Raw genomic sequence first — 13,406 nt, 5'->3', positions numbered from 1 at the left:
TCAATAAGTCGTTGAAAATCCCAAGCTGGGTAGCACGCCCCAGGGGGGGGGGGGGGCGGATGGCGCACGGGCGGGGTGTCCAGGGATGGAAGCAGGAATGAGGAAGCAGCAGCGGCAGCAGCAAAGTGACTTCTTGTGAAAGAAGGAGCACATAGAGCAGTAGAATGCCAGCTATGCCACTATCTGCACTAAATGCACCTTTACACAAGCAAGCACAGCACATGCGCGCAGGAAGCTCAAATCTGGACAGGGGTGGCAACGCGAACACGCGCAGGCAAGAAAATCTGTTAATGTTAATTTACAATTAAAAAACGCGGTTAATTACCAACACAGCAATTCCGAATGCCCGACCTGGGGGGGGGGGGTTTTCCCCAAAATTCTAAAGCGTCGTGACAACCACAACGTGCAACGTTCTTTTGTGCGGTGGAGGACCCAGACGGCCCAGCTACAAGTGCTTGCACTGCAGTAGAAAGATAAGTCGTCACTACCTGCAATGTCAGCACTTTGGCAAGGCCAGGGCATTCTCACAAGAAAACACATTTAAGAGGATTGCACTGTTGCGCGTCTTCTCAATATTTTATATTGCAACGATTTCCGTTACCCCCCCCCCCCCCCCAACAAAATCGCCAACCCCACCAGACTAAAAAAACATTTCTAAACAGTACGTTTTCGCGACCAACAGCATCATCCATAGTTTGGGGTTGACCGCGTAAATTTGTGTCGTTAAACCCGCCGCCGCCACCGTCTTTGCTGGGGGCCAATTTAAGGCCACGTGCCGCTCACCGCACGTGGCTTCCAATGACTTTCCCGCCACCCTGCAAACAACAAAAGACGTGTTCAGCCGCACAACCAACGCCACACTTCGTTTAAAGCAGCTGCGCAGCCGAGAGCACTTGACAACTTAAAAAGCAATTATTAAAATGTTTTGAGTCTCGCATCCAGCTGCCAATAGCGTATAATGTACACATCCGATGTACATATTTCATATAATGTACAAATCATATAATACCGCTGTGTACGAGGCTACAAATGTTTATTTAAGCAACACTGCTTGTATATTGTACAAAGCGGTGTTGATTCTCCAATTCTAATTGGAAGCGCCGATTGTAGGACGTGTACGCGATATCAATATATAAAAACTGTAAATTTCTATCAAGTTGTAATTGGTAAATTGTAATAAAGTTATTACAAACAACCATTTAAATAATTGCCAAGCGTACAATCCCACAATAGTAGTCACTGCCAGCTTCGCCTGCGAGCACGTGTTTGTTAGGCGGCGTATTCGGCAGCAACCGAAACCAGCGCATTACAAAATGAACAAAACTAAAAAAATTAAAACAAAATCGCAGCAACGTAGGGAAAGCGGCGACGCACGAACACGACCAGAAACCGGGCAAGAGAAGAACAACTTGCTCGAGTGCGAGTTATCATTTGACCCCGCTCGCCATGTGCTCGTGCACATGTTGCTGGCGGCGGCCATTGTTCCAGGGCGGGGTGCGGGCCCCGCCGATGCCTCCACACACAAAAAAACTTTTCGCGCCGCTTTAGAGACGTTTAGCACCGCGCGCCACCACACAGGTGTGAAAATCTAAAACAATAGAGTTGCTCCGTGCGAGTTTGTCGCTGTTTCGGGCGAGCCGCTTTTGTTATGCGCGACACCCGCGGAGCCAAACCCCCCCCCCCCATGCCCCGCGCCAGGCGAACATGTGCTCGGCCCGCGGTCAGCCCACCGACACGGGCAGCAGCGGCAGTAGCGCTGCACGCGCCTCGCACAAACTTTACCTTAAAAAAAAAGCTCGGATTAAAAAAAAGATCGCAGCAGTTGCCGTAAAAAGGGGCGAGGCGAAGTTGCAGCGTCTACTTTTGGTCGTGAAGATGAACGAAAAAGAGATAAATTATTGAACAAAAAGAACGGGGGACGACTCGCGCGCCGTTTTTTTTTGCGCGATCGCGGCCTGGCGGGCTCGACTAGTCCGCACCCACCACCACCACGCTGCGGGCGGGCGGGCGAGATTTATACTCTTTAAAAAAATTCTCCCCCAAAAAAAAAATTACTTTAAAAATTAGCGACTTCACAACGACTGCGCGCGCCTAGTGGCGGAACGGGCGCGATTTTAAAACGAGAAGAGAGAATAATTTTGGTTTGTAAAAGTTAACTTAAGTCAGCGGCGGCATTGTTCCGACAGCAGCGTCCACAACTTTAGACCCCCCCCCCTCCTCACAAACTTAAATGTTTTAAAATAGTTTCGCGTAAATTTCGCCACCCGGTTGTGCTTAACAAAAAAGAGCTTACCTGCGCTCAAACTGCAGACTTCTTTGCTGAACATTTGTGTATAATTTAAAGTTTACATCGAACATTTAAAAAAAATTGTTGTTGACGCTGGACGGGGTCATCCGCCGCGCGCGCTCTCACGCCGCTGTTTGAGAAAAATGGCGCGAACTACGCACCACGTGACTTAGTACCCGCGAGCCCCGCCCCTCGTAACCCCCCCACCGCGCCCCTCCCCATTAACAACGGGGTACCCCCACCCCTCACTCCACCCCTCCCCCACTTACTCACCCACCCCCTCACTCCACCCCCTCCCCCACTTACTCGCCCACCCCCTCGTCTCACAGGCCCCGCCCACTGCCTCGCGTCCCCCCCACTTCGTCTCGCGCTGAGAGCGCGGCCACAAGCCCCGCCCACTCCAAGCCCCGCCCACCCCAAGCCCCGCCCACTGCCTCGCGTCCCCTCCACTTCGTCTCGCGCTTAGAGCGCGGCCCAAGCCCCGCCCACCCCAAGCCCCGCCCACCCCAAGCCCCGCCCACCCCAAGCCCCGCCCACCCCAAGCTCCGCCCACCCCAAGCCCCGCCCACCACATCGCCACCTGAGTCCCATTCATGAGGAGCACGAGAGGGGAGATTGCGAATGAATCACGCGCGCCAATGAGTCAATTGGCCCGCGGATTGTGCGGCACATGAAGACGATGAGTTTCCAGCCCTTCCCGTCCCGCGCGGGGCGCGCTCATTCCATTGAATCATTATTAATTATCGTGTCGGACAAGAAACGCACGGAGGAACGTGCTCTGGAAGGTTTCGCGATTGCTGCTGAGGCGAGGTTATGTAATTTCCACGGTGCTATGGCGGTGAAACCAGTCGATCCTTCGCTTGATCACCGTCGCTTTTAAGAGGCTGTCTTTGACGTCTTTTACCTTCTATCAACGGATTATAAGACCATAACCCTCACCCCACAACTTGCTCAAGGCATCCAAATCTGGTCAATCACATACACGCCTTCATCCAGCAGTGGATAGCACATGGATGATGATGATGATGAATGTCCATGTGCCGATGGCAGTGATGTATAGGACAACCTCAAATGTAACTACTCTGACGAGACCAGTCGGCATTCTCAATCCACTGCTGGATGAGCATAGAAGTACGGGCCAACAATGGAGGTTGCCGCACGTGCCCTCTGATGGCCACCACGTGGCGCGCGGTGGTCCCCCGTCCAAGCCTCGACGGCACGAAGCTCCCGAGAGCTCACGGACATCGAGAACATTCCTCGCCGCAGGCTGCTGAGTCATGGGAACACTTCTGGGGGCTCCCACCAGGGGAGGCTCTACAACGCGGTGATGTGCAGAGTCTTGCTCGACACGCCGCCAGAGATTGGAGTCGGACGCACACGCGGCCTGCCCAGCCACTGACTACACTGATGGGTGCGTAGAGGCGGAGGATTTAAAATAAATAAGAACTTGCCGATTGTTTCAAATGCCGCGCATGGGAGATTTAAATCGGCGACCTCTGCATTGCAACCACAGGGGGTGTTCGCCGCGGTTACACAGTGGCAGCATCCCTGCATTGAACACAAAATGACAACTTTCGGGGACAATCTGCTGCATGTGACGACTACACGCGCTTGTAATTCGCGGCAATGACGAGGCTTCTTCCCCAGTGACGGACGCGCTTGCGCTCTGGTCTGAACGGGCCGGAGAGCTGCCCCCGCCTGCGAGATCTCAGTTGAGATCAGTTGAGTGGGAGGCAGCATTTCCATTCTAGTTCCAAGAATGGGAATGTTTAGGGCGTTACTTCAATCCCGAGAAAAGAACCCTTGTGGACAGACCAGAATCGGCACCATTGAATGATTACGCTAATTAGAAGTGAGACAAAGTAATTGTGGCATGAGACGTGATTGTATGGCATTTGGTTATGGACCCAAAAGGCATCAGTTGTATTTTTTTTTATCCGAACAGAGACCACATTCCAGAAGTCGTTTGAAAACGCTTCCTGCCCGTAACCATCCTCAATCCACCGCTGGATGGCAGCTCCTGTTGTCTGAGAGCAGACTGCACATGCTGCTCCAATCAAATGACTCGCAAGACGAAGGCGCAGCCCTGCAACTGCCTGCTCACGCCACTGCTGGCAGAAGGGCCTCCACTAGAGGGAGCTCTGGTAAGACCCTGTAGAGTCTGGGAAGGTATTTGGCCTACTCGTCCAAGCTCGCCAGATGTGCTAAAAGAGAACGTGGTCCAGACAACGTGCACGTGGCCGTGTCAGCCTGTGAAGCAGAGCGGCGGATGTCCGCGCGGTCGGTTCTCAACCCGCTTGGCCTGGCGCGGGTCGCGGCGGCAGCGTGTTGGGGCCAGACCTCCCTGGCGACAGACTCCAGCCCTACACTACACTATACACTACTATACACTACACTATACACTACTACACTACTATACACTACTACACTATACACTGCACTATACACTACTATACACTACTACACTATACACTGCACTATACACTACTACACTACTATACACTACTACACTATACACTGCACTACTATACACTACTACACTATACACTACTACACTACTATACACTACTACACTACTATACACTACACTACTACACTATACACTACACTATACACTACTATACACTACTACACTACATTCTAGATTTGAAGCTTTCGTGACTGCAAGGATTCATATTCTTAGGTTTTTTCGGTAAAGTCACGTAGGTAAAAACATCAAAATTAATGAAATGTTGATGTTTTTACCTACGTGACTTTACCGAAAAAACCTAAGAATACTACACTACACTATACACTACACTATACACTACTACACTACGATACACTACTATACACGACTACACTAGACACTAAACTATACACTACTATACACTATACACTACTACACTATGCACTACTACACTATTCACTACTATACACTAAACTATACACTACTACACTATACACTACACTCTACACAGACTGTAGCTCTTCCTAGGGAACTCCCAGGCGGCGTTCCCAGGCCAGCCGAGCGACGTCGTCCCGCCAGCAGCAGCAGCAGCCGCGTGGTCTTGAGCCGGCCCTGGGGTCTTGGCCCAGTGGGACGTTGCGGCTGCTGCTGCTGCTGCCCGGGAGAGTTCCGGGTGCCCGGACCACCTCGAGTGGCTCCTCTCGGTCTGGAGGAGCAGCGGCTCGACCCTAAGTCTCTCCCGAGCTCCTCACTAGACCAGGCGGGAGTGCTGAGCCCGGAAACCCCGGGGAGTACCCTCAGTGCGGGGGGCCCTGGTATCCAGGAACTCCTCCTCATCCTTGCGATGGATGTCTCACGCGTTATTATTTATTCTGCACAAACTCTTTTTTTCTTTCGCTCTAAAATCACCGACTCTTTTACGCGCATATTTATCATGGCGCCGTGTTTGCCAAAGGCCTGTGAAAAAATTCCGTTCGAGTCTAATTGCAAAGGAAACGTCGTGTGCCAGTGGATGCTTCCCTATCTCGATCGGCAGTGGCGGTGCCAGGAATAAGCGAACCAAGCAAACGCGTGGGGCCCTAAACAGCTGAAGAGGCCCCAGGTTCATGAAGACAATCGGGGTAACTCGAATATTACCTTGAACTCAGATCCTTACTGATAACGGAAAAGTTCATCATTCTAACATCCCGACAAAAAGAATTGTGATTTGTCTTCATTAGCCTCATTATTACAACTGTGATATAATTACGTTATTCACCTTGTCCATCATATCACGTTCGTAGCGATGTGAAATATCCAAAAATAAATTCTGTTTCAGGCCCCGAGTGAGCTGCTGTCACCACCACCAGTAATCGAACATGACTCCTGTGAACAGGGGGCGTCATTTGTCTCAGCGCTGGCCTGTAACCCTCCGCAACAAGCAGAGGTTTGAATCCAGTGGCCGCCCTGGTTAATACTGTGGGTGCATTGACCGTACCTCCGATTAGTACGGTTGGATACGTACGGTGCGAAAGAAGTTCAACATACATACGCACAGTGGACGTTAATCATCCGGTGATGTCATTCCCAACCAAGAGTAGGGCATTTGAAAAGAATGAACCGCAAATGACTAAAGTGGGATTATTTATCCCCCCCCCCCGCCTACTGCGACAACCTGGCAGGATACTCCTGAAAAAAAGTGGCGAAACTCAGCGAGGCTTTCCTGGGTAAACAGGGGGCGGGGGGCGGGATACCAACACATTCTTTATCTTTGAGCTTCCTCCATTGTGAGCAGACCATAACCAAAGTGATCACAAGAGGGCAGTGGTGTAACACGAGGAGACGCCGACCCTCGTCCGTTGCCGCTGCGCAGAAATGGAACACCGTGCAGTGAGGACAGGAATTGACGGCCCTTTGTCAACCCACTGCTTAGATGAAGGCCTCCTCGTGGCACGTCGGTCATGAGGGTTGTTGGACCACACTGCGAGTTGATGAAGTGAGGTGGGGAGTGGGGGGTGCGAAATCGAGGAGGGGCTCTATGGAGTGTTAGCTTGCTAACACTTCCCACAGCAGGTGAGACCGAGTTGGTGATAGGTGGTGTCCAGGATCACTCTTGCTAACACTTCTCACAGCAGGTAAGATCGCGTTGGTGATAGGTGGTGTCCGGGATCACTCGCCCACTCATGGCTGCTCGCCTTTAGTCCATGGGCCACAGCAGTGGTTGGTGACACCAACACGTAGCAACACTGAAAAGGAGCAGATGTATTTAGAGGATGGATAATATAATTAGAATGAATTAATCGATAGCCCCACTCATTTAAAATGGTTATCACGTCGTTCACTGTTGTTGGTCACATGAAGACATAGGATCCGCTGAAGCGCTGCCACCCCAGGTGTTATTGACGACGCGAGAGAGCTATCTGGTCTCCTGGGCTCGCGGACTACTTTAACTGCTCATCAAATTCAAGCAAACCTCCTGAGCCACTGCTGCACCCCGCGGTGATTTCACAATTCTGACAATGTGAAGGATTCATGTTGGTGAGAGACACATTGAACCAGAGGCTTTGTGACCAGGCAGGACATTCTGAGATTAAATTCATTTTGTGACAGTTCATATGAAACTGGTATTAGTGTTCAGATCACGGATATTTGAATGAGCCTAACGAAGCGTGAGTTTTCGGATGAATAGCAAATTGAATTGGAGTGCGAATCTCTCTTAGCGGTGTGAAAATCCTTAACAGGGCAGCAAAGGAGATAGTGAAAGAGGCTGAAATAAATAATGAGTGTTAGATAATTATCGCAGTGTCGTATTCTGCAGTCGTGTAATTATGTAAATCTAGAAATAAGATTGTGGCTATTTTGAGCCACTCACTTTGAGATTTTAAATTTAAGCAATGCAATCGTGGATGGAGCCTGGACTTTAGTTTAAGCCCTTTATAAATAATTGTAGGTCTCTGGTGGAAAATAATTCCAGTCGTTTTGTACGATGTGAATGATTGTTTCAAATCATCGCTCTCACCTATGTGACATTGATCAAAAAGACATTAGGGCCCGATGTTAATCCACTGCTGAATGAAGCCCTCCCCATGATGATGGCCGCAAGCAGTGCGTGCACCCACCCCCCGCCCAATATACATGTACAGGACAGAAGAGAGTTTTCCACTTGTGCAGTGTTCACATGGGAATTGGCATCTGTATTCGGGTTGCAGGGATTGACTTGTACTAAGCCCGGGTGGTACTTCTATTGCGTTGAACTTCATTGCAGTAAACTGCACCGTTTTGATTTTAGACCTCGTGCTGATTGAGAAACATGGCCGGGTTTGGTCTACAATGGGAAAGGGTGGCAGCCGTAGCGATACGTGTACCCTAGCGATACGTGTACCCTAGCGATACGTGTACCCTAGCGATACGTGTACCGTAGCGATACGTCTAACCCTAGCGATACGTGTAACCCTAGCGATACGTGTACCGTAGCGATACGTGTACCCTAGCGATACGTGTACCCTAGCGATACGTGTACCCAAGCGATACGTGTAACCCTAGCGATACGTGTACCGTAGCGATACGTCTAACCCTAGCGATACGTGTACCCTAGCGATACGTGTACCCTAGCGATACGTGTACCGTAGCGATACGTCTAACCCTAGCGATACGTGTACCCTAGCGATACGTGTACCCTAGCGATACGTGTACCGTAGCGATACGTGTACCTCTAGCGATACGTGTACCGTAGCGATACGTGTACCCCTAGCGATACGTGTACCGTAGCGATACGTGTACCCATCTCACTGAAGGCTTTTTTGCCGTGTAATATACGTTAATTGCTTATTCTTGATTTGAAGTTTTCGTGACTGCAGGAATCCATACTCTTTCGGTAAAGTCACGTGACTTTACCGAAAGAACCAAAGAATATTAATTGCTTATAAACTGTCTGCCAATTTAAAACTGCTAACATGTCCAAATGATGCCCTTAACCTGAATATGTTCTAAGCCACGTGATTTCGTTTGTCCATACCTCACCGCGCTAATCAATGCAAGTTGGTCAAGGGGGTGAAGGCCAGGATGGGTTCAGACATCACTCGCCACTGACGTTAGCAGCGGGCAGGCATTAAACTTGGATTGCTGTGTTTAGAACACAATGCGCTAACGACTGCGCCACCACTCCACCCACGTGTGGTTATTGTCAATGCCAAAACGAAGGCATGGACGGTTGTGAACACATGCTTACCACAACACACACACACACACCTGCCCAGGCACGCGCACACACACACCCCACAAAACACACACCCCATACAAAGATCCCCCGATAGCCTTCACAGACGGTGGGGCAAGTGCTGTTAGCGAGCACCTATGAAGGCCGGAACGGCATACGAGGGGGTGGATGGCCAGTACCACACCCGATGTTTACACCCCCCACCAGGTACTCATTTTAGGCTGAGTCGACCTAGGGGAGGCCCAGGGCCGGTTCAGATAAGTCACCGGTGTTGGCCGTGAGCGGGAATCGAACTCGGATGGCCGGGTTTGTAGCGAAGCTCGCTGGAATGCTGCACCACCGATTCCCCCCCCACACACACCACACACACACACCACACACACACACACACCACAAACACACACCACACACACACCACACACACACCACACACACACACACCACACACGCACACACACCACACACACACACCACACACACACCACACACACACCACACCACACACACACCCATAAACACCACACACACCACACCACACACACACCACACACACACCCATAAACACCACACACACCACACCACACACACACCACACACACCCACAAACACCACACACACCACACACACACCACACAAACATCACACACACACACCACACACACACCACACACACACACCACACACACACCCATAAACACCACACACACCACACCACACACACACACCACACACACACCCATAAACACCACACACACCACACACACACCACACAAACATCACACACACCCCACACACACACCACACACACACACACCACACACACACCCATAAACACCACACACACCACACCACACACACACCACACACACACCCATAAACACCACACACACCCATAAACACCACACACACCACACACACACACCACACACACACATGACACACACCCATAAACAGCACACACACACCACACCACAAACCACACACCACACAAACCACACACACCACACAAACATCACACACACACCCATAAACACCACACACACACCACACACTCATAAACACCACACACACACACACCACACAAACATCGCACACACACCACACACACACACACATAAACACCACACATACACCAAACACACACCCATAAACACCACACACACAACACACACACCACAAACCACACACACCACACACACCACAAACCACACACCACACACACCACACACACCACACGAACATCACACACACACCACACAAACACCACACACACACACTACACAAACACAACACACACACACCAGAAACACCACACACAGCACACAAACATCACCCACACACATACCACACAAACACCACCCACACACACCACACAAACACCACCCACACACACCACACAAACACCATACACATATATACCACACACACAGCACACACACAAACAGCACACACACAGCACACATACTACACACAGCACGCATACTACACACCACGCACACACACCAGACACACCACACAGCACACACACACAGCACACATACTACACACAGCACGCATACGACACAACACGCACAGGGCCGGATCATGGTCCTGTGAGGCCCCTGGGCACATGTCTTTTGGAGCCCCCCCCCCCCCCCCCCCGCTTTCCTATGTTGGTGTCTTTCTTACCTTCCTCCTCGCAAAATCATCCACTAGATCGTCAAAATCTAGCTATCTGCCAAGGTCTGACTCTATTGACATGAGTGACAATGAGCTGAGACGAGTTTGGCAGATGCTACTCCGCAGCTATTTTTTTATTCCGCCTAAAAGGGAAAATGTCCGCTCACCCTGCCACTTTGTCACTTGCAAAGTTAGAAAAATCCAAAGTGCCACGAAAACATTGGGGAACACCGACAGCAGACTAGGTGCCTGCAACGTCTCAAGCAATTTAGTTGGGCATTTCTCACCCTCAGAGTCAGACATGAAAGACTTGAATTGGATGAGTTCGTTGGCAAAGTTCATGTCCAGGTCTGATGGATATGCAGCGGAGAATGCATTTACCTTTTCGACTGTGACATCACTGTTAGACACCTGATCTGACATTAACAGAACTCCAAAGAGACAGGTCAAACGCTTGTAAGTGTCCAAGCGATGTTCAAGGCATGCCACGAGCTTATCAATGACCACATAAATGTTTCTATCTTGAACTTCCCCCTCCCCTCAAGTGTCACACCTGGCTCCGAGCTCTCATCTGCAAATGTTTTGCGATTTCTCTCTCGCTGAAGATCGTGCTCATATGACTGAGACACCTGTCACATTTAAGGTTGCCCTCTCAAAAGCCTCAAACTGGTCTCGCTGTCCCGCCACAAAATCCATCAACGAAATCAAAAGCTGCGCTACTACAGAGATGTCAGAGTCACTTTTGTGTAGGTGCATGCTTGTAGCATGGAACCGGTCAAGCACGACATGCCAGAAATGTGCCATGAACACCATCTCTAAGGTGTCCAATTTAGCACATAGTCCAGCGGCCTCAATTCGAGTGTCTCTTTTCTCATTATCATCATTGCACGCACCACCGAAGGCCTCTCCAATGTGGGTGTCATTTCTCCACACTGCCGTGGTTGACTCTGCCCGAGCACTCCACCGAGTACTGGACAACCATTGTAATGCCAGTCTGACATCTGTCTTCTGAAAGACTTTCCCCCATCTGTGTGTGGATGAAGAGAAAAATGTGCACAGTGACTGCAACATGTTTAAAAACTCGTCAGCCTCTGGGCTACTGCCGTCTAAGGTGTTAACACCAACTAAGTTAAGTGAATGCGCTGCGCAAGGCACAGACTCCATCAGACGTTTTTTTTTTGCTTAAGTTGGGCCTGGAGCACATTACATTTTCCTGACATGTTGCTTGCATTGTCATGTGACTGACCTCTACAGTTCGAGAGGTCCAACCCAAGGCCCTCCACCATCAGAGTCACACAGTCTGCTCAACTTGTACCAGTGTGGCTCTCGATTGGCTCAAGGCCCAGGAATCGCTCCACCACATTCCCGCTGCTGTTAACAAACCAGAATATGAACGCAAATTGGTCCACATGTGACAGGTCTTGGGTGGAGTCAACAGTTATTGAAAAATATGTGCAGCGTTCATCACAGATGAATGTTGGGCGTTTATGTTATTAATATTTATTGTATATCTCAATACTTATTAAATAATTATTGAATACATATCAATTAATAATGACGACACCCTTCAAATATTGTTGTTTGGAAAATACAATCAAGTGGTAGTATTTCATGTCTACCTGTACCTAAAGGCAGCTTTGAGTAGATAAAAGAAAAACATAGAAAATAACGTAAAATAGAATAACCCTAACCCTTTAAAAAGGCTGTTAGAAAATAGCCCTTCGGAGGGATTGTTGAAATAGCATTTAAAAAGTCTGTTGTTTTAGAAAAAGATGAGAAAAAGTTTCTGAATATTTTCACTGTGGTGTACCAAGCAAGAAAACAGGCATCTGTCTGTCTGTGGCTTTTCCTACCAGGCAATGTCTCAAAGACCTGCCTGGCACAGAGAGAATTGTGTTGCTCGATATTCAAAGATAACTTTTTTTTCGTTGGCTGAACAACCACCAAAGGTTTCTCATACGTCAGTGAAATGACTTGGTGGAGACTACGCACATAGGCCACACCACATCGATGGGGAGGGGGGAAAAAGACCTCGTGAGAGCTGTCGACAATTTGCATGTCAACGTTAGCATTGTCTACTTCCCTGGATATAAAAACAGACGGTTTATGGATACAACGAATGGGGTTTTCCTTAATATTTAAGTATGGATTGGGTATCTTATATTTGCGTTAGTGTATGAAAAATATAACTTTTGACATATTTTTTTAATGTTTAACAACACCGCGGTGTATTTTTAATAATTGATTTGTCAATGGCTAAGCTCTCAACAAACGAGGAGGCCTCGGTCTCACTCGCTGGCTTTTTAGTGCAGCTAATTTGGTTGTCAGGGCAGCTAGCTGGCAAAAATGGCAACTAGCTCACTCGTTTCTGTTAACAAGCTGAATCATGTGGGCAGCTAGCTTGGGAAAATGGGCAGCTAGTTAAAATAAAGGGATAACGAGTTACGGTAAGTCAAATAACGAACGGCTTGCCATAATGACGCCCTTCAAACTGTTCTGTTATGCAGAATGAGCTGACTTGTTGGTGAACATTGTGTCATGTTACAGCGTGTTGCAGCGTGCCAACCAGGGGCTCAGTTGTACAGCAGCACTGTACTCTCCGAGAGGCTCTCGTTTTCAGCGTGCACTGCGTGTACCCAAGGGGGCCCCAGGTGTTACACTCGATGTGTGCACCCAGGGGCCTGGGGGCCCTAGTGGTCAGCTCACATTCTAGACGCCAAGGGGCTCTGGGGCCCTCACAATGTAAGCGCTGAGGGGTCTTGGGGGCCCGAGTGGTGAGCTCACGCTACGAGCACCCAGGGGCCTCGTGGTCAGCT

This window comes from Lethenteron reissneri, chromosome 45, assembly GCF_015708825.2.
Source record: "Lethenteron reissneri isolate LAM-NWPU_2019-01 chromosome 45, ASM1570882v1, whole genome shotgun sequence".
Taxonomy (NCBI): domain Eukaryota; kingdom Metazoa; phylum Chordata; class Hyperoartia; order Petromyzontiformes; family Petromyzontidae; genus Lethenteron; species Lethenteron reissneri.
Note: the sequence above shows the minus strand (reverse complement) of the source record.